The sequence below is a fragment of the Seriola aureovittata genome, chromosome 8 (genome assembly GCF_021018895.1).
Source record: "Seriola aureovittata isolate HTS-2021-v1 ecotype China chromosome 8, ASM2101889v1, whole genome shotgun sequence".
Classification (NCBI taxonomy): Eukaryota; Metazoa; Chordata; class Actinopteri; order Carangiformes; family Carangidae; genus Seriola; species Seriola aureovittata.
Window position 1 is genome coordinate 1711148 of NC_079371.1, and position 18822 is coordinate 1729969.

At 43.6% G+C, this 18822-nt stretch overlaps 1 protein-coding gene across 5 annotated transcripts in view; it reads left to right on the forward strand.

Moving 5' to 3' along the window:
• The first annotated feature begins 14926 nt into the window (after positions 1-14926).
• The window catches only part of pcdh1b (protocadherin 1b), a 190868-nt gene continuing 186972 nt past the window's right edge, over positions 14927-18822 (forward strand). For 3 of the 5 annotated variants that reach the window (XM_056383641.1, XM_056383639.1, XM_056383640.1), the window contains exon 1: positions 14928-15693. The gene's annotated coding sequence lies outside the window, so the exon portion shown is untranslated. Of the gene's footprint in view, positions 15694-18822 lie in introns of all 5 variants that reach the window. The other 2 variants (XM_056383638.1, XM_056383637.1) reach the window with 2 other exon arrangements.

An 18822-nucleotide genomic window follows, 5' to 3' on the forward strand; every position in this document is an offset into this window, starting at 1 on the left:
AACATCGCACGATCTTTGTTGTCATGGTTACAATAACAACAACCTGCTTAACTTCGCCGAACGTCACACTCATCCATCCACCGCGACCTCCTCCGTTACACGACCTCACCGTCGCTAGATGTCGGTGACGTGGTTTTATAACAAGAAAAGTTTCTCTGGTTTCCTGCAATAACAAGAAAATATTTCACAACAACAGAAATATCCTGATATAAGGTGAAGAGACCCCCCCCCCCCAGCGCCCCCCCAGCGCCCCCCGCACCCCCCCCCCCCCAAAAAGTGTGACCATTATATAAATGTACGACAGACTATTTCTTCTCCAGCAGAGCACAAGCCTTTAGTGTGAGAGAGCTGCAGCTCCATCAGTCACATTTATTTAACCGTATTGATCCGGGATCGACTGTGTATCAGCTTTGATCCCGCCGCCCGCTGGTTATTGATCCGATCACCTGTATCGATAAACACAGTGTCACACATCACAAGTGAACTGACGGAGCGGTCTGAAGGGAAAACGACTCGTGGAGAGAGAGAGAGAGAGAGAGTGGGAGGGAGAGTGGTAGAGAGACCATTTCCTGTGTGTTTGCAGTCCTAATGGGATAATGAACAGCGTCTATTCAAGAGGGGTCAAAGGTCGCCTGACGAACAACAGGCGGTCAAGCCTCCTGTTTACACACGCCCGTGTTTACGTGGCACCCTGCCAGTCAGACGCGTCGACCCCAGCCCCGCCCACCCTCACCTCACTTGTTGATGTTAGTCTCGTCTGATTGGCTGACCTGCCGTCCCGTTAATTAAGCCACTTTGGCTGCTCTCCACTCAGCGTACTTAAAGCACCTTTCAAAACACACTACCCCCCTCCACACACACACACACACACACCACCCACCCCTCCCGGCACAGAAATGACCACCGTCGCCATGGTTACTGTGCCCATTAACAGCATTCATCCAGTACCTGAGACTAACTCAGATGAGCAGCGGTTCACAGACACACCGAGCTGCTTCTGTCAGACCTGTAACTTGACTCCAGCTCAGCACATTAAAGGATCATTCTGCTGGTTTTTTTCCTCCGTTTCGATCGTTAACACGAAACTGTGCGGCTGCTGAGCATTTTACAAAATCACGGAGTTTGACTTCAGTTTGATTTGCTTCCCTCGCGGCACCTGCTGCTTCCCTTCATTCACAGAGAAATCAAACTGCAGAGATAAGAAACTCGCTGCCGCTGGATCATCCTCTCTAAGTAACACGAGCTTCCTGCTGCAAACAGGAACAGATGAAGAACTACAATCACCACCTTATGGTTGTATCCCTCCGCCAACCAATCAGGTGTCAGGAAACGTGGCCACAGTCTTATGTAACAGTGAAGTTGACCTTTGACCTTTTGGATATAAAATGTCATCACTTCATTTTGTCCTTATAGACATTTGAGTTCAATTGTGTCATAATTAGTGAATTAATTTGCGAGTTATGGGTAAAAACATGTTTTGTGAGGTCACAGTGACCGTGACCTTTGACCTTTGATCACCAAAATGTAATCAGTTCATCCTTGTGTCCAAGTGAATGTTTGTGCCGAATGTGAAGAAAATCCTTCATGGTGTTTTCTGAGATATTAAATATATAATATTAGATGGTTTGATATTTACATGTAGACAGGCTGTTTGGAAAGGCAGCGATGATCTGAGTTATCAGGGACTTTAAAAACTTTTTATCAAGGAACATAAACATTAACAAGAAGAGGAAACAACTTGCAGTGTAAAGGCTCCAGTTAAAACACTCAGTTGTGTTTTATTATAGAACACAATAGTTCTTCCACAGTGTGGAGGTCAAGGGAGAGAGATGCTTTTTCTCCAGCTTTGTCTTCTGCCCGGGGCAAAATAAAGACATCAGCTACCATGAAGGAAAATAATGTTCTATATAATGTTCTCCAAGCAAAGCTGACAACACATGTACAGGAGGCTGAGAACACGCTGAGCTTATACAAAACAACAAGAACATACAATACACAGAGATTATGGAGTGACATTACCAGTGATCGCCCTCGTTAGCAGCGTTAGCAGAGCTGAATGATCCACAGAGGTGTCCTCCTCTCCACAACAAACACCAGCTGATTACAACCAGTAAAAAACACTGAATGAAACAGTTTCACTTTAAAAGTCAGAGATTCACCGACGCTGTTCAGCGGACACAGGACCGGACGTCTCCGGCTGCTTCAGCTTGTTTCTGAGAACTTCAGATCCAGACGTCCGACGACTCAAATCCTTCATCTGGTTCAAATACAGACTGAAAACCACCAAGAGGTAGAAAAGTGAATCTCAAAAATGAGGCTTAAAACAGGATAAAAGTCGATTTTGAGCTTCTGGAGGACGAACACAACCTGACACATGCTCATAGACGACACGATGAAACTGACTAAAATCAGATTTCTCTGGTTTGAGAACTGATGGAGACATGTGGGATAATGTTAGAACACAACTCAAAAAAACACAACATTGGTCTTGTTGTGTTTAGAAATTTTAATGTGGAAAAGTTATTGATTATAATTTTAACCTCACACTTTATGTTTTTATGTCCATTTCATGGTTTGTGTGAACGTCCGTCTGTTTCACATCAGTTTAAAGCTGAAAGTCGACTTTGTTCTGCTCCATTCATGATCATGTACGGCTGAAAAATAATACTAATCAATATTTATTTCTGTAAAACCAGTTTTGAAAAAGTTGGACGGTTGTTATGGCGTTCTACAGCGTCTCCTGACGTCTTTACCGCAGAAACAAACCCGGGATCAGATCTGTCGAAGAGACGAGAGTCACAGCTGTCACAGATGTTGAGCTCAGACTGAAGTGTGAAACCGTCTCACAGTGTTTTGTGGTGTTGAGGAACCAAATGCAGGCGACAAACCAGGCAGGAAGGTGCAGCGCAGGAGCTCTAATAAAACAATGTCCACACAAAAAGTCAAAGTGGGTCAGGAACCGAACACAGGAGATCAGAACAGGATCAACAACAAACTGAAAATCTAAATGCTGGAGACACCGAACAGAAAAACTGGGACGTGGGAACTAAACAGACAAAGACAGAGACAGAAACACACGGGGGAGGTGAGGGTGATTGAACACAGGTGCAACACATCAGGGCGGGGCAGACAATCACATTAAGACAGGAAGTAAAACTAACATAGAGACACACATGGGAGGTGATTACAAACCAAACCAGGAAATGAACAAACGTCTAAACATAAAGAGTCAAAGTTTAAACAAAGACTCGACACGACAGACAGCACTTCTGGTTTGTGTTATCAACTTTCACTGGTTTCGGGCCAGTTCCTCTAATGTCCACATATAAACCATCACCACACTGTGGGAATGAGTTTTCTGCGTCACATTCTCAGTGGTTTGTAAAGAGGAGACGGCTCCGCCTCTCGTGCTTCTGAGAAGATGAACAAAAAGAAAAGTTAATAATAGACGACAGGAGTTTAATGTATAAATCTTAACTAGAAAATAATAAGAATAAAAAAAAGAACAACAACACAAACTAACAAAACTAACAAGAGTCCAGTCCGACTGTCCAGCTGCTCCGCTGTCACTGCTCCTCCTCTTCCCTCCATCTCATCCTTTCTTCCTCCTCCCTTTGTGCCGCAGGTCATCCGGCTAACGGGTTAATTAGCTGAATGAAGTGCTCTGCGGAGGAAATGTCAGGCTCACTGGCTGCGGTTTGACTTCCTGGACGGGAGGTTAAAGGTCGATGGCGGGTTTGCTGAACCTTTTCCCTCTCACCTTTATCTAAATGTCACCCAGGAACCATTAGCGTGGGCTCCACCGGGGGGAACGCTTCGCGAGGCAGACTGAAGGCGAGGCGTCCTCGCTGCCGCTGATGGAGCCAGCGACCCCTGAGACGCTCCCGAACGCTCGAGCAGCGTGAAACCTCCGAGGTTCACCGGGATGCAAAGTGGAGTCCCTCACTTCCTGTTTCTGTAGCTCCTGCAGGGTACTGATGCGTTCAAGACTGCTGGAGGAAAACAGTTCATCTCAGCTTCCCCCATAAAATGTATTGATTAACTTGTTTCCACTTTGGATAATCATTATTGGTTATTGCCACCAGGGTTGTCATCCAGCTGGACATTGGCGACGCTGCTTTCACTGCAGAGAGTTTACAGGACTGAAATTAAACAGTGGATCAAGTTATTCTGCATTCGCCGCACATGGTGAGCACTCAGTGGTTAGGAGTTCAGATCTGTGCATTTTAAACGGAGCTATTTGTAAGATTTTGCTATCGCTACGTAGCTAACGTTAGCGTTAGCAGCTAACGTTGTGAGTTCAGCAACAACCTTCATTCCTTTACTCACCAACAGCTGTCTCCAGAGGTGGAAACTCTTTGTCTCTGTCACATCTTTTATTCTGCTAAAGTTAGCATGCTAACCTAGCTAGCCCCACTTTTCGGTAGCGACTCACTGTAGCCTCCAATCTGCCCTGAGCACGTAGCGCACAATTCATTCACACGCAACACAAAGCTAATTTTCATCTCACCAATCAGATGACGGAGTGTTTGTTCTTTTCAGACATTTCTGTGAAACCAGACGTTCCAGCACATTTAACTGTTTATAATTAGTTAATATCATTTTAAAACCCCATTAGATTCAGATTCGGATTTAAATTCAAGATTTATTCATTTCAAGAACTTTATTCATCCAAGACAACAGATCAACAAACTTGGGTCAGTACAAGGAACAACAAGCCAAAAAATAAATAAGAATAAAACAAGTAAAATACATTAAAAAAACACATTATGTTCCAGTTTCTATTGTTCATAAATAATATGAATACACAAGTGACTGAATATAAAAAAATTTAATTGAAATATATTATTTAATATATACATCAGAACAAGTCTTTTCTCTGGGCTCCAGTTATGTTTGAACAAAGCACCATTTAGGCAGTTTTTATCCTTTACAGACGGACCATTAAACCAGCAAATGAATGAGAAGACTTTCAATGAATGATTGATGAAAATAAAACAAATACATAAAACTGTGTCACGGACATGAAAGGAGTTACGCTTCAGCACTAAGTAAATTCTCTGTTGTCCCCTCTTCTCAGCTGACTCTGTATTTGCATTAAAGTTTCGTTGAGAGTCGAACACTGTTCCTAAACACTTCTATGTGTCGACAACTTGAGCATCCTCACCGTGTATAATGCTAGATTTTGGTTTATCAGTATTTTGCCTGAAATCAATGATTAATTCCTCAGTTATTGATACGGGAAGATCGAGGAAGTTACCGTGGATCCGACTCTGAGCCCTGAAGAAGAGACAATTGGACGGTGTCATCTGAGACTTTCACGAGGTAGCCACCCTCCCAAGAAGTCCTGCAGCTGTCTGTGAACATAGTAAAGAGTAAACAGGACACAACGCTGGGGGTGAGCCCGTACATTAATGCACCGCTGTAACCGCTTCATTTCCTGGAAAACTACTTGAGTTCACGTGTAGACATACAACACACAATCCACAACATGGAGTTCAATCAGATCCCCCCTGCTGCCGGCGCCATAACGCTCACTTCAGCCACACGGGGAAGAATGAGGCTGATTGCTGCTGCTCCTAAGTTTACTGTGTCGTTATAATGTGACTCATCAGGATCCTTTTCATCTGTTGTTTCGCTGCAAATGTTTTGCTGCTTTCATGACACAGAGCAGATTATTCCATTGAGTGACGGCGCTTTACATCCCCGGTCGCTTGGAGAATATACGTACAGGGAGAATTAGAAACTGGTGATTCTGCACAATTTAAATTCAATAGAGGGAAATAAGCTTTTTTTTTTTTTTTTTTTTTTAAATAGTTTTATTTCGACACAGAGGTCACAACAGGTCAGTTTAAAACACCAGTATATTACACGGCCAAAGGTATGTAGACAGCACCCATAGGTGATAGTGTAACATGTGACTCACGACGAGGATCCAAGACCCAACGAGAGCTCGAAGCCGAGGCAGCTGCTGCTGTTGTGGTCCATTCAGTCCCAATGCATTTTGAAGCAGGTCTCATTATCCTCAGGTCTATTCAGGCCTGGATGTGTGGCGTGAGCGCGGCGGCTGTGCAACATGTTGATGGCGTTTATGTTAATGGGTTAGAGCGTGTGCTGCAGCAGAAATAGACCTGTTGATGTCATATTCACATCGTACCAGCAAACATTACACAAACCTGAAGCTTCCACTATAGTTGTCTATGTCTTTGCCGAATCTGAATATGATAAAAACATATATATAAATATATATTTTAACCATTTTAGCAGCTGCATGTTGGAGACAGATGTTTTAGTGACGCTTTCTTTCAAAAATAAATCAGAAATGAATTTTTTTTGCTTCTCTGCAGCAGCTCAGCGTCTCACACATCCAGTGTGTTCCCGGCGTAAGAACATAATCAAAGGCTAATTTAAGAAATAAATTGTTAAAAATAACTTCAACAGTCTCGCATTGACAACGCTAACATGCTGATGTCAAGCATCACATCGTAAAAAGTGTCCGGATGAAGGAGCTGGATAGTTATTACAGTTCATCCAGAGGGGAACACGAACTTCTCAACTTAATTTCAAATCAATACATCCGATAGTTGTGGAGATCTTTCAGCGGGAACGACAGCGAGTCGGTGGATCGACAGACCGACCGACCGTGACACACACTGACGTCACCGTCTGCCAGAAACAGAAGCAGCGACACCTCTCATCCCACCACAGGTACCTCAGAGCCCCCAGTATTATCAGCTTCCAGCAGAGATTCATTATTTATGCTCCACGTTTTACACACACACACACACACACACACACACACACACACACACACACACACACACACACACACACACACACACACACACACTCACACTCACACACACACCAAAGGTTCTCCTAAGAAACCTCTGGAGGTTAATCTAATTTGTAAACTGCATGTATGAGTGTGTCTGTTTGTGAAAGCAATTTGTCACTCTTTCATAATGCAAATATTTCATTAATTGTCACAGCCTCCGTCTTTTTTTTTTTCATTTAATTGTTCTTCTTCTGTTACACCGAACTCAAAGCTCTGATTCATATTTACTTCATGTATTTTTTATTTGTTCCCTCCCGCTGTAGCTACAGTGTGTGATGCTTCTCCCGCTCGCCTCCGCTGTGCTCTCCTGTTACTGTTTGTTGCTACAACGTGACGATTTCCCCTCAGGGATCAATAAAGTTTCATCTGATCTTATCGATAGATGTTTACTGTCGGTGTCTAATTAATTTGGCTCGTTAGCAGCAGGTAGCCGCCGCAGATTACAGATTACAGTCTATTCATCAAAGCGGGACGAGACGAGCCGGCTGAATGTAAAGCAGCTGCCTGCTGCAGGAAAAAGACGCCGCTCGGATGAGCCATCTGTCTTCCTGTTGGTTAACCTTTGACCTGCGGGTTCTTTCTGCCGGACTCCAGGTCGAGCCGTAGCTGTACTAATGCTAATGCTAATGCTAGGGTCAGCAGGAGCGACTGGATGAGATTAAGAGAGAGAGAGAGAGAGAGAGAGAGCGGGAAATGCTACCAGGATTTAGAGAAGAGAGTCAGTCTGTTGTGTGTGAGAGCACGGCATTAACCTTGCCATTAACAACATCTGTAACCATGGTAACTGTACAGAAAGATGACCACGGCCGTAGCCAACAAAACTGTCTTTATGTAATTTACATTTTCATCATCAGATTACAAAAACTAAATCAGGCACCAGCGTGAACACGGGTCGCTTCGTTTGGAAAACGTCAGTGAGCAGATGAAACTTGTGACGTCTTTCATCTGTCTGCACCAAATGAACCAAACTGCAGGTGTGGATGTGACCTGAGCGTGATCAAATTACATTCTGTTTCCAGACGCCATTCATAAACCAGTCAGAAACAATAGATTGGATTGTTTTACACACCTGTAAAGACCCGTAATCAATCGCTCTGCGTCATTAAACCCCACCTGTCTGGCACCGACAGTGAGGTAAAAACGAAGCAGCCGACAATCCTGTCAGTCCAGTTTAGTGTCTGTCTCTGTCCTGGGTTTGTTTTTCTCTGTCGTCTTCCTGCAGACATGCCGCAGCAGGTCCGTCTCCAGAGGAGTTCAAACCTCGGTGGTCGACTTCGTTTCCCAGCATCCCTCTCAGTAATTAACCCTCCGGCCTGTGTGGACCCTGACTGATCAGGTGTAATATCCTTATCAATATTCTCTGTCAGTCCTCTGCAGCTCTGCCGCTCTCACTCATAATCACAGTTATGAAGTTGGTTCTCAGAGTTAAAAGTTCACTTTGTTCTCAGTTACACGTGAAGTTCAAATGTTTATGACGAATTTACACTTTTAAATGGTAATTAAGACGTTAGACACAGATAACACCACATGTAAAGAAGTTTTATACATGATATATTTTTATTTTTATTTAAAAAATTTAATGTGTTAATTTTACTAGAGCTGAAATGATAAGTTAATTAACAGAAAATTAATCACCAAAGGTGTTTTAGTGATTTTTTGAGCAGAAATGGAAAAAGTTTCTGGTAAAAATCTGATGTTTTCTTTGTTTTCTCTGATAATAAACTGAATATCTTTAGATTTAGTAAGAATTCTGAATATGTCAACAAGCTATGGGGAATTGTGAGAAGCATTTTTCTTTACAAACCAAACAACCAATTTAATGAGAAAAATGACGCAGCTATGCAGTTATATTTCTGCAGCACTTCTCCAATCAGGCCTTTTTTTTGGCGTCGTCACAGATCATCAACATCACAACAGAAACTCGCTGTGTTTTCTTTCTGCTTACTTACATGTTGAGTGTCTGAAAAAGGACGGTGAAGAAGAGATTGTGCTCTTTTCTTCTTTGCTCAGGTGTTTCATTGGTGAAGGAGATCTTTACAAAATCAATAAAGGCAAGTGGGAAGGTATGTTGAGTGAAGTTAGCCCTGGATTATTACATCCCTCGGTAATATTAATTATTAATTTCAACAGCAGTCTGAGCCGATTTCACTTGGAGCTTATTTAAACTTAAAAATAATAAATGAAGAATGAAACACAAAAACAAAAACAAAAGGAGAGAGTGAACTGTGTTTGGCTTCTGTACTTTTTACATTTTTAATTACAACTAGTGAAAAGAATCTGACCTTGACTCCTGTTTGTTTTCTGTCATTTGAAATGTGCAGGACAGTTTTTCAGTGTGGTTCCTCCGACAGGAGCCGAGGAAAGCCGTCACACCTGCAGACAGAGAGTCTGAAAGCAACATGTGAGCAGGAAAACACAGAGACGGCCGCTGACTGTTCAGGAAATTAAGATAATTATCCTGATATAAAAACAAGTAATCACTATAATCCCACAGTCGTCCACAGATAATTGTATTAATCAGAAAACAAAAAGAAAAGGTACAAGACTTTACTTCATGAAAGAAGCCAACTACGAGTCCCAGAGAGCATTGCTGCATGAAACATCCAATCAGAGTTTCAACAAAGTTAAAGTGTATTAATGCGAGTGGTCCAAAGTGAAGGTGTCAGGGGGGCAGGGACAAATGGAGAGAAGCTGATAACAATATTAATTATTGAACTAAATTATTGAATTATTAATTTAAGGGAATGAATGAAGTAATTCAATGGTACAAAGGTAAAAAAAAAAAAAACCAAAACATAAGAGTCCCAAATGAGGAATTCAACGAATGACATGTAATTTCACTTCACAATTGACTCATTTGAAGAAACGATTATTAAAAATTTCCCCAGTGACACTCGCAAACTGAAAGCACCGACGTGACCGTTCCTACTTTTGGACGACGACGCCGAGAGTGTGTGCAAACTGTTGTGTGTTAGCTGAACATGTGAACACAAAGACATGTTCATGCATGTGCAGCTCCAGCAGCCGACAGATTTACAGCCAGTGCTGATGTTCAGGAGTCTTGGGACTAGTGAGGTGTGGAGGAAGAGCTTTGCAGGTCGGGGTGGGAGGGAGCCTAAAAAAAATAAATCATAGACATTGGACGTTAAAATAGTTTTGCAGAATTGTCTGATATCAGCGTTCCTGTCAGGGAACAGTTGTCCCAAAGAGTCGAGGCCTCATGTTTGCTGTTACTTGAAATGTTGAATGCTGCTGTTTAAACTTTCAACCCGTCCATCGACCTGAACAACCACACCGGCCCATTGTTTCAACCCCACTGTACTGTATCATGGCTTGGTTAGGTCTAGGAAAAGATTGTGGTTTGGGTTGAAATAAACACTTCCTCAACATTAGACGATCTTTGTTGCCATGGTTACAATCATAACGACGTGGTTAACTTTTTACCGAGCGTTCACGGATAATAGAAAACGGCACAAATCGCTACTTTCACTTGGGAATCAAACGTGTTTCGTTAATCACACTTTTCCCTTCGCTCCTGTCATAATTACTACGACCCCTAGATGTCGCCTAGCAACGAAACACAACTACAGGTCATAATAACCTGCTGCACAGACGCCCTGGGGGCTAGTTCTGTCAGCATCATGTGTCCACTGTGTGAAAGTTTTTGTGAAAGTAAAAGCTCTTTTATTGTTTGGTTTTTGTTTTTTTTTATGCTTCTGTTTCTTAGTAAAATACTGGATACCTTTCCTCCTCTGGCCAGAACCCCATTTAAACCAAACTGTAAAAGGAAAATAATCATTTTTTGGTTGAACTGCTCACAGCTCATGTCCACTTAGTGATGTTAGTGGGTCACAAGCAACAACGACAAAAAGGTCAGAAGAGAACTACTGGTCTAGAACAGCATCTCATGCTGCAGCATTAAAGGGTTTAAAGCAGCACAATCTGAACTAAAGTATGTGGGTAGGAGGATTCACATATTTCTGACCTTATCATGTTTTTACAAAAATGCCATTTCAAACAAAAATACTTTTTAATGTTTTTTTTTTAATGCACTGATTCAGGATCTGTGAGGTTTTGTGGAAGGCCGTTCATGATTAAGTCAGACAGGTTTGTAGTTGTTGGAAGGTGAATCTAACAGTTTTACCCCCCTGCATCGAGTTTTTATGCTAAGCTAGGCTAACACACACTCTGCACCTCTCCCTGCACTTCTCACAGACGAAACTGACATCCATCATCTCGTGTGAATAAGACAGAAAACAAACTCTGGTGCAGAGCAGCTGCTCATTCAGAGGATGATACGTTCACTTCTTCACTGAAACACCGTGAGTGTCAGGGTTTAGTTTACGTTACCGTGGTGACATTTATTTATCCAACACCTAGAGGAAGATTGAGATGGTCGACTGTCCTCCTGTAAAAAACGAGCCCCCGGCTCGTCTGTGCAGCAGGTTATTATGACCAATCGTTAGGTTTTGTTGCTAAGCGACATCTAGTGGTCGTAGCAATCGTGACGGGAGCAAAGGGAAACGTGTTGGGGACGTGGTGTAAAGAGAGACAGAGTCCACTTCAGGAGGAGGTTGTTATGTTGTAACCATGACAACAAACATCGTCTAATATTGAGAGAGTACTCATTTTAACCCAAATCACGATCTTTTCCTAAACCTGACCAAGTCGTGACCGTTATTGTAGTAACCATGACAACCAAGGTCCGAGACACTCCTACAGGTCGCATCAGAGGGACGAAGGAGGACTGAGTTGGAAAGATGGCCGACAGAGACTAACGTTAACGTCACATCCACAGCACGTGATCATGTTACATTAGCTTAGCTCTTATGATTTAAACAAACGTGTTGTCTGTGAACATTTTACTGATCAATCACTATCAACATTTTTTCCAAATATGTACATTTCTTCATTATATTGATAGAAAACATAATAATATTCCCGTCAACAGTAATAAAAAAAATGTTGTATTGTTCTTGTGATTTGTAGTTAAAAAAGGGAGGAAAAAAAAGAAGCTGAGAAATGAGCTTCTATTTTGAGACATTCCTTGTTTATCAAGCGCTGCAGCCACCCATGAGGCGAGCGCTGGAGTGGAAAACAAAATCACCTTTGTCTATCAAACAATATCTCCACAGTATGTATGTCTTCCATTTCTATCCGGGGGAAAACAGCTGAGCTTATTGTAACAGGTTCCATAACAAAAATGAAACACATTTATCTGAGTGAAACAGAGAAAAGGAAATGGAATAAAGTTATGAGGAAACTGCTGAAGTCTGAAAGGCGACATGTTTTTGTGCTGAAGAACAACGGCGGTGAGTTGCACGTGCTGCTGCTGCTTTTTGATGTGAATGTGTTTATGATGATGATGATGATGATGATGATGGCTGCACCTTTATCCTTTTTGCTGCAGATGGAGATAAACTGGACTCATTCTTGAACCTGTAACATTATACATTAAAAAAAGAAGCTCAACCCAGGAACTGTGCAGCGTTCAATAACCTGCAGAAAACCTGAAAAGCACCGTGAACATCCACAGTGACAGAGGAAGGTGACGATATTGAGCCTTTGGATCTGTACTGCTTCTCTTTTCTCACAAATAAAGCTGAACATCATTGTTTGGAGAAATTATATGAAAAAGAAATACAACAACAAAAGATAAGCTTTTCTTCACCAATCAGAAGCTGAAATCTGATGCAAAATGTTCTTGTAACCACAGACACAAAGACATGCAAAGTATCTGCTTTTAATGTGGAAAAAGTACAAAAATAAACACTTTTGTGGACAAAAAGCGACACCCGACTGTGTGACTTGAATCCAGCTGTGCCAAAAGAAAGACGGTAAAGGATGAGAAAACAACGTCCAGGAGTCCACCACCGCTGCGTCTGCTGCGATGCAGGATGAAATCTTTTCGATCGGGGACGTGGTGGTAAATAAACCGTTTGTGAATCCTGGCACATGCTGCAGCTTAACTCATCAACCCTCCCATTTCTGGGATGTTAATGTCTCTGTAATTAACCAAAAGTACAAACTGCTATTTACAGAGAGGCCGTGATTAGCCAGGCAGGCAAAGTGAAGCTACAGTAACGATTACTCAGCAGAGTGAAGTGAGAAGGGTAAAAACATCATCTCACACGGCGCTGATGTTTTTAAAAGCCTTGATAGTTCAATATTCTACAGTTGGTTAGGAAGCATAAGAAACAGATAGTGTCACAGTGTCGGCTAATCGTTTAACAGCTCAAACTGAAGCTAACTAAAGTTATCATCATAACATGATACGACAGTAAAGTTTTGAGGTACTTGAGTATTTCCGTTTTCTGCTTCGTTATACTCTTATTTTATTAATATTACGAACTATTACCAACAAATAAATGATGTACAATTACAGATTAAGCTACACAGGAGTATATAAAGTAATTAAAATCAGCCCCTCCCTAACGTCATGCTGACACATGAGGGCATCAGTAACAATAATACCATTCAATAATATATATTAAACAAAAATGGGTCATTTAGCACAATAAACACTTTAACTTTTGGTACTTTATGTTTATTTTCATTCTACTACTTTTGTGCTTTTACTTCTAATGGAGTATTTTCTCAACTTTTACTTTATTCAACTTAAATAAATTTCATAACTTCTGAATCTGTTGCAATAAATCACATTATCTTTGCAATTCACAGCATTTCTCTGAAGAAAAGATGATTTCTAATTAAAAGAATCAGTTATATACGGATCTGCTTAATGCATGAAGTGGTTGCAGCTGAGATAATAATGTGACAGCAATATGACTTCATGTCAGTTCACTGCAAAAAATAATCTTCATGAAGTCATTTTCCCTCTGGTAGTCTTATATTCTTGAGTCAGAACTTGTTTTATTTTGACAAAAAAAGAGATTGAAAAATTCATAATGCACTGACATTTGTCCTCTTTTTCTTTTAGGACTCAATAAAAGGCAGGACTTTTTTTCTTTTCTTTTTTACAGTGTAACAGTAATGTGTTTCTGAATAAAAGCAAAAGGTGAAATGAATTTTGCCTTTTTAATTCTTTTTGAATGATGCATTTGGATTAGCCCACTAAGCAGATGCACTGAGACGGAGGCAGCCATATGCAAAAACATAATCCATATGTGTTGTGTGTAATATCACAGTACAGTAAGCTGCTTTGGATAACAGCCTGCATCCACCCCATGCTGCGTTTTGTTCATATAATAGGCGCTGCTGTAATAACAGCCATAATGTCGAGTAAATATCAGTATATTTTCATCTATAAGACTCCATTTTGTTTTATTTCCCCTGCTGTCTCTCTCTCTCTCTCTCTCTCTCTGCTCCACAGTGGCGGGAAAAGCCTGTACTCTGACTGAGCTCGAGCTGTGTCTGGCCTCGCCACTTGCCGGTTGTCGCCTGTAGGTGGCGCTCAGAGCGCGAGAGACGGAAGCTCCGAGCCTCCTGTGGCAGGACGGAGCTGGGAGAGAGAGAGAGGCAGAGAGACGTAGGGATACAACTGAAGAGAGAGAGAGAGCGAGAGAGAGAGAGAGAGAGAGAGAGAGAGAGAGAGAGAGAGAGAGGTGACATAAAAAATAGAAAGAGGCACAGAAGCATTTATTTACTGTATATATGGGAGGAAGTGGAGAGAGAGAGAGAGAGACAGAGAGAGAGAGAGAGAGCTGAGGTTTTAACTGTTTGAATTTGAGAGTGTGGCAGATAAACATCCTATCAAAGTGTGTGCGCGTGTGTGCGCGTGTGCGTTTCATCCCTTTAAACCGCAGTTTTCTCCCCTCTCATGTTTAATCTCGGCTGACGGAGGCTCGGACCTGTGGCTCCGAGCGCACTGCGCCGCACACACTCACGGTTTCACCGGTAATAAAGAAAAAGAAAACGCGCGCGCACCGGCTCCGGTTTGTTCACATTTCTTTGTAAAAAAAAAAAAAAAAAATGACACAAAATGTTGGGAAATCCACCGAGTTAGTTTGTTAGGGGGTGGATGCTCGCTCCGCCTCCCCGGTATAGTGTATAGTGTATAGGGGGAGGGAGGAGGTGGGGGGTAGAGGAGGGAGAGAGAGAGAGAGAGAGAGAGAGAGAGAGAGAGAGAGAGAGAGAGAGAGGGGGAAAGAGCGAGCGCAGTCGTTTGGATTCACTCCACTTTCTCATCACACACAGTGCAGCCGCGCTGGACCGGGAGACGGACAGAGTTTGTGGCGGCAGAGCAGTAACCGCGCGTCGGGGTGGAAACTAACCGGACGACCGCTGCTGACAACTCCCGGATCTACCGGACATAGTGTTTCTTGCTTGGGTGACTTTTAACCGTTTTTTTACCCCCCCCCCCCTCTTTTTTTTTCTCCCTCTCTCCTGCCCCGGTGCTCAGTCCGTTTACACCACCACCACCTCCACCCCACTACCTCCCCAAGCGTGCCATCAGCGGAGGATGCTGCTGCTGCCGGTGTCGGTACAAACTGCCCGGTGGTAACGGTTCTTGAAGGAGTAGTGGTGAGTGAGTGACCCCCTGTTCAGACGGGTCTCCACCCCACACACACACACACCCCACGGCTGGGCTCTAGCTCCAGCCGTTACCCCGGAGAGAGGAAGGACCGGCGGGTCGACGCGCAGCGCTGGTCACGACAGTAAAAGTGGACAGAAATTGTGAGAGGAATTGGAGGAATAATTACCCCCGCCTGTCCAACTGGATTGTTTGATTTGTTTTAAGGTCTTTTTCCGGTGGATTGTTAATTTCGGGTTTTTTTTTTTTTTTACTGCCGGAGGTCTGGAGCGGCTCCGTCTGGGTACCGAGGAGGAGCGGAGCCTGTAGCCGGGCTGGAGCGCTCAGAGCTGGGGAACCGCGCGGCTCGCACCCGGTCCAGGTAGGAACTTCTCTACCGCAGAACCGGTTCACGCGGAATCTCATTCCTAGATCTTTACATAACAACATTCCTGTTAAATGCTTCAAATATTTTCCACCTGAACCCTCCTGTGAACGCGCTGGTCTGTAGGAGACGCTTTACGCACGAGAACAGACAGAGTATATTCACTTTATTCTGAATTTCACTTGTGCCTTAATTAAAAAAACACACATACTCGATGGAGGATCCATCTCTGAAGGCGCACAGGCGTTTGTAACGATCCAGCAGCTGCTTTTTTAAAACACTTGTTGGCAAAATAAACCAATTTAGAGCGATTGAATGTTCATATCCAGCGTCTAATCTCCTCTGATGGGTATTTTACCTATATAACACTACAGTGGCATTGATCCGTATCGATCCCCTCCGTCTCAAACATTACCTCCACGTCTGTCAGTAATAAAATACAGCTTCCTGCGGGTCACTCCGGGTTCCCTAACCTCCCTGGAACTGAAAAATCACTACAGTAATCCTGTATAATGCATTTTCAGGGGGAGAGAGTGCAGCAGGATCCGTGCACGGTTGCCTATAGTGCGCATAGGAGCATCATCACAGTGGGGTTTCATTATGGCTCCATCTGAGGCTTTAAGAGTTCTGCAGGGACTCTGCAGGGAGTCCACGGAGGAGAATATAAAATGGCAGTAAAAAAAGCTTGTCATTATAATCAGAGGTTTGTCTTCCCACTGTAATATTGGAGCTAATCTGCCTTCAGGGACTCCTGGGGCTGCTTAAAGCAACAATACAACAGTCCATTCATCTGAGGCTTCTCATAAACCAGTCATACAGGGAGGGGGGGGGGGGGGGCGCATATATCTCTCCATATCTGTTTCTCTGTAAACCCTCACACAGCACCTGAGGCCTCCTGGGCACCTGTAGCATCAAATTTAATACCCCCTCCCTTCATGTTAACCCCCCCCCCCCCCCCCTTGCGAGGGGCATTATTTTTGCTGTATGTGCTGTTAACATGAGCTTCAACCCAAATAAAGGCGGTGGAGTTTCAGTGGAGACTGTAGAGCCAGACAGGGAGAGCAGGTGGTGATAGATACCCACCACCGGTGTGTCACCACTGGGGAATCCGGTCCGGCCGGTCCCTCCGGTCTCCGGCTTTCCACCGGTCCTGCTCCTTCCTTGTGCTGTGGTGGAGGGAGAGGAAGAGGGTGGGCGTCCGACCTGCTCTACATGATAGGGAGAGAAGGAGAGAGAGAGAGAGAGGGAGGGAGGGAGGGAGGGTGGGTTGGGTATTTACATGCAAACTGCATCTGCCTCTCCCTGACAGAGAGCGGGCTGTGGTAGTAAACGCTGCTGCTGTGGTCGTTTTTTTTAAAGTGCCTTTTCAGAAACGCTGTGTGAACGTTCTGGAGATGTTTCGTCAGAGGGAAGCAGGTGTGTTCCTGTTCCTGCTCTTGACCTTTGACCCCGTTCCCTACTACCCATGTCACCTAGCTCTTATCATTTCCCGTGAAACGCTCAGATGACTCTGACGTTTCGTGCGACTCGACCTGAAACCCGAGACCTCGTCACAGTTGCACTCGGCCTCCACAGAGACATTGCGGAGCTCTGCTGAGCGGGCCGGTCTATTTCCTGGAGCTACAAGAGCATCCACCTGCTACGTCGTCGTTGTTTTGGTAAAAAGGCAAATCAGAATCTGGGTTTTGGTTAAGAAAACAGACGTAGGCTTGTGACTCGTGGCTTGAAGTTGCAGTTACACCTCTTAGCTCCAGATTATTGTCAGAAAAACGTTCTACAAACACATAAAAACCCCATTAAAGTCTCTGAGGTTCAGATTGTGGTTTCTGGTCAAACTGGAGGATTCCCCCTGTGCATTATCTCAGACCTCTGCTCTGGTTTCTGCCAGTGTAAACATATATTCAGGTTTATTCTGCAGCAGAAGTGGCTGAGGTGGAGATACTCACACTGAGGTTTGCGGGCGGTTTGCACGGCGGGGCCCTGGTGTCACCCGAGCCGCTGCCGCCGCGGTGTCGAGGGGCGAGGTCTGAGGGTTGATACCGAGCTGTGGGATTCCTCCCTGCCTCCTCTAATTTGGAGGTGCATCCATCCAATTTTGACCAGATGAAACAACAAGAAATGTCACAGTCATCCACGGCTCTGCGGGGAGGTGAGGGGGAGGGAGGTGGAGGATTAGTCAGCGGGGAGAGGAAGATGAAGTGAAAAAAAGGAAAGGGATGAGAAAGAGGAGGAGGAGGAGGAGGGAGGTCGAACAGAGTCCGTTCTGCACATTTTTGCGTAAAAATTGGAGATCTGAGCGAAGCGTGTTGTTAATGCCCGTCATTAAAATGGGAGCTGGGAGAGTGGAAATGGGTTTGGTGTGTGAAATGGAAGCACACACACACACACACACACACACACACACACACACACACACACACATTCACATTTTCTGCTCTGCAGAAAAAGAAGCGTCCACGCTCCAGATTTAGGAGTTTTCACGGCAGGTTTCCCCCTTTTTTATTTTCCTCTTTTTCTTTTTTTAGTTCAGGTGTGACATGAAGCCTGTGCTGCCACACACTCACAGTGACACACACACACACACAACAATTACATTCTTGGGGAAAAGAACAACCTTCCTCTCATGTGCCGCGGCCGATCAACGACAAGTCAATTGTTAAGATCTTGTTTGAAGGAATTTGTTTTTCTCACGGTCGTGGGAAACGAGCTGTTAGTCATCTGTGGAAAATGCCAGTCATCTCTGGCGTCTCGGCACAGATCACGAGCACGTCGGTCCAGTTTTGACGAGAGTTTTCATTTGAGGAAGGACGTGAAATCAGTAAAAACCAAACAGTGGTTTATCATATTGTTTGAGTTTCATTGTTTCGGGAAGCGAAAACATCCAGATTCTAACAAGCAAAAATCTTAAATAAAACATTATTTATGTGTTGCAGAAGAATCTGGTGACCCTTCAAAGTCAGGAAGGGAAATGCTGCTGTTTTACCAAGTGTAGAAGATAATGAAAACCCATTCAGACTGTAGATGCACATATGCACGTTTCATATGAGACTATTCATCTTCAACTTCCATTTCAGTCCATTAGGATGAAGAGGGTGGAGGTGACAGCTCCATTTGCTTTTTCCTCTG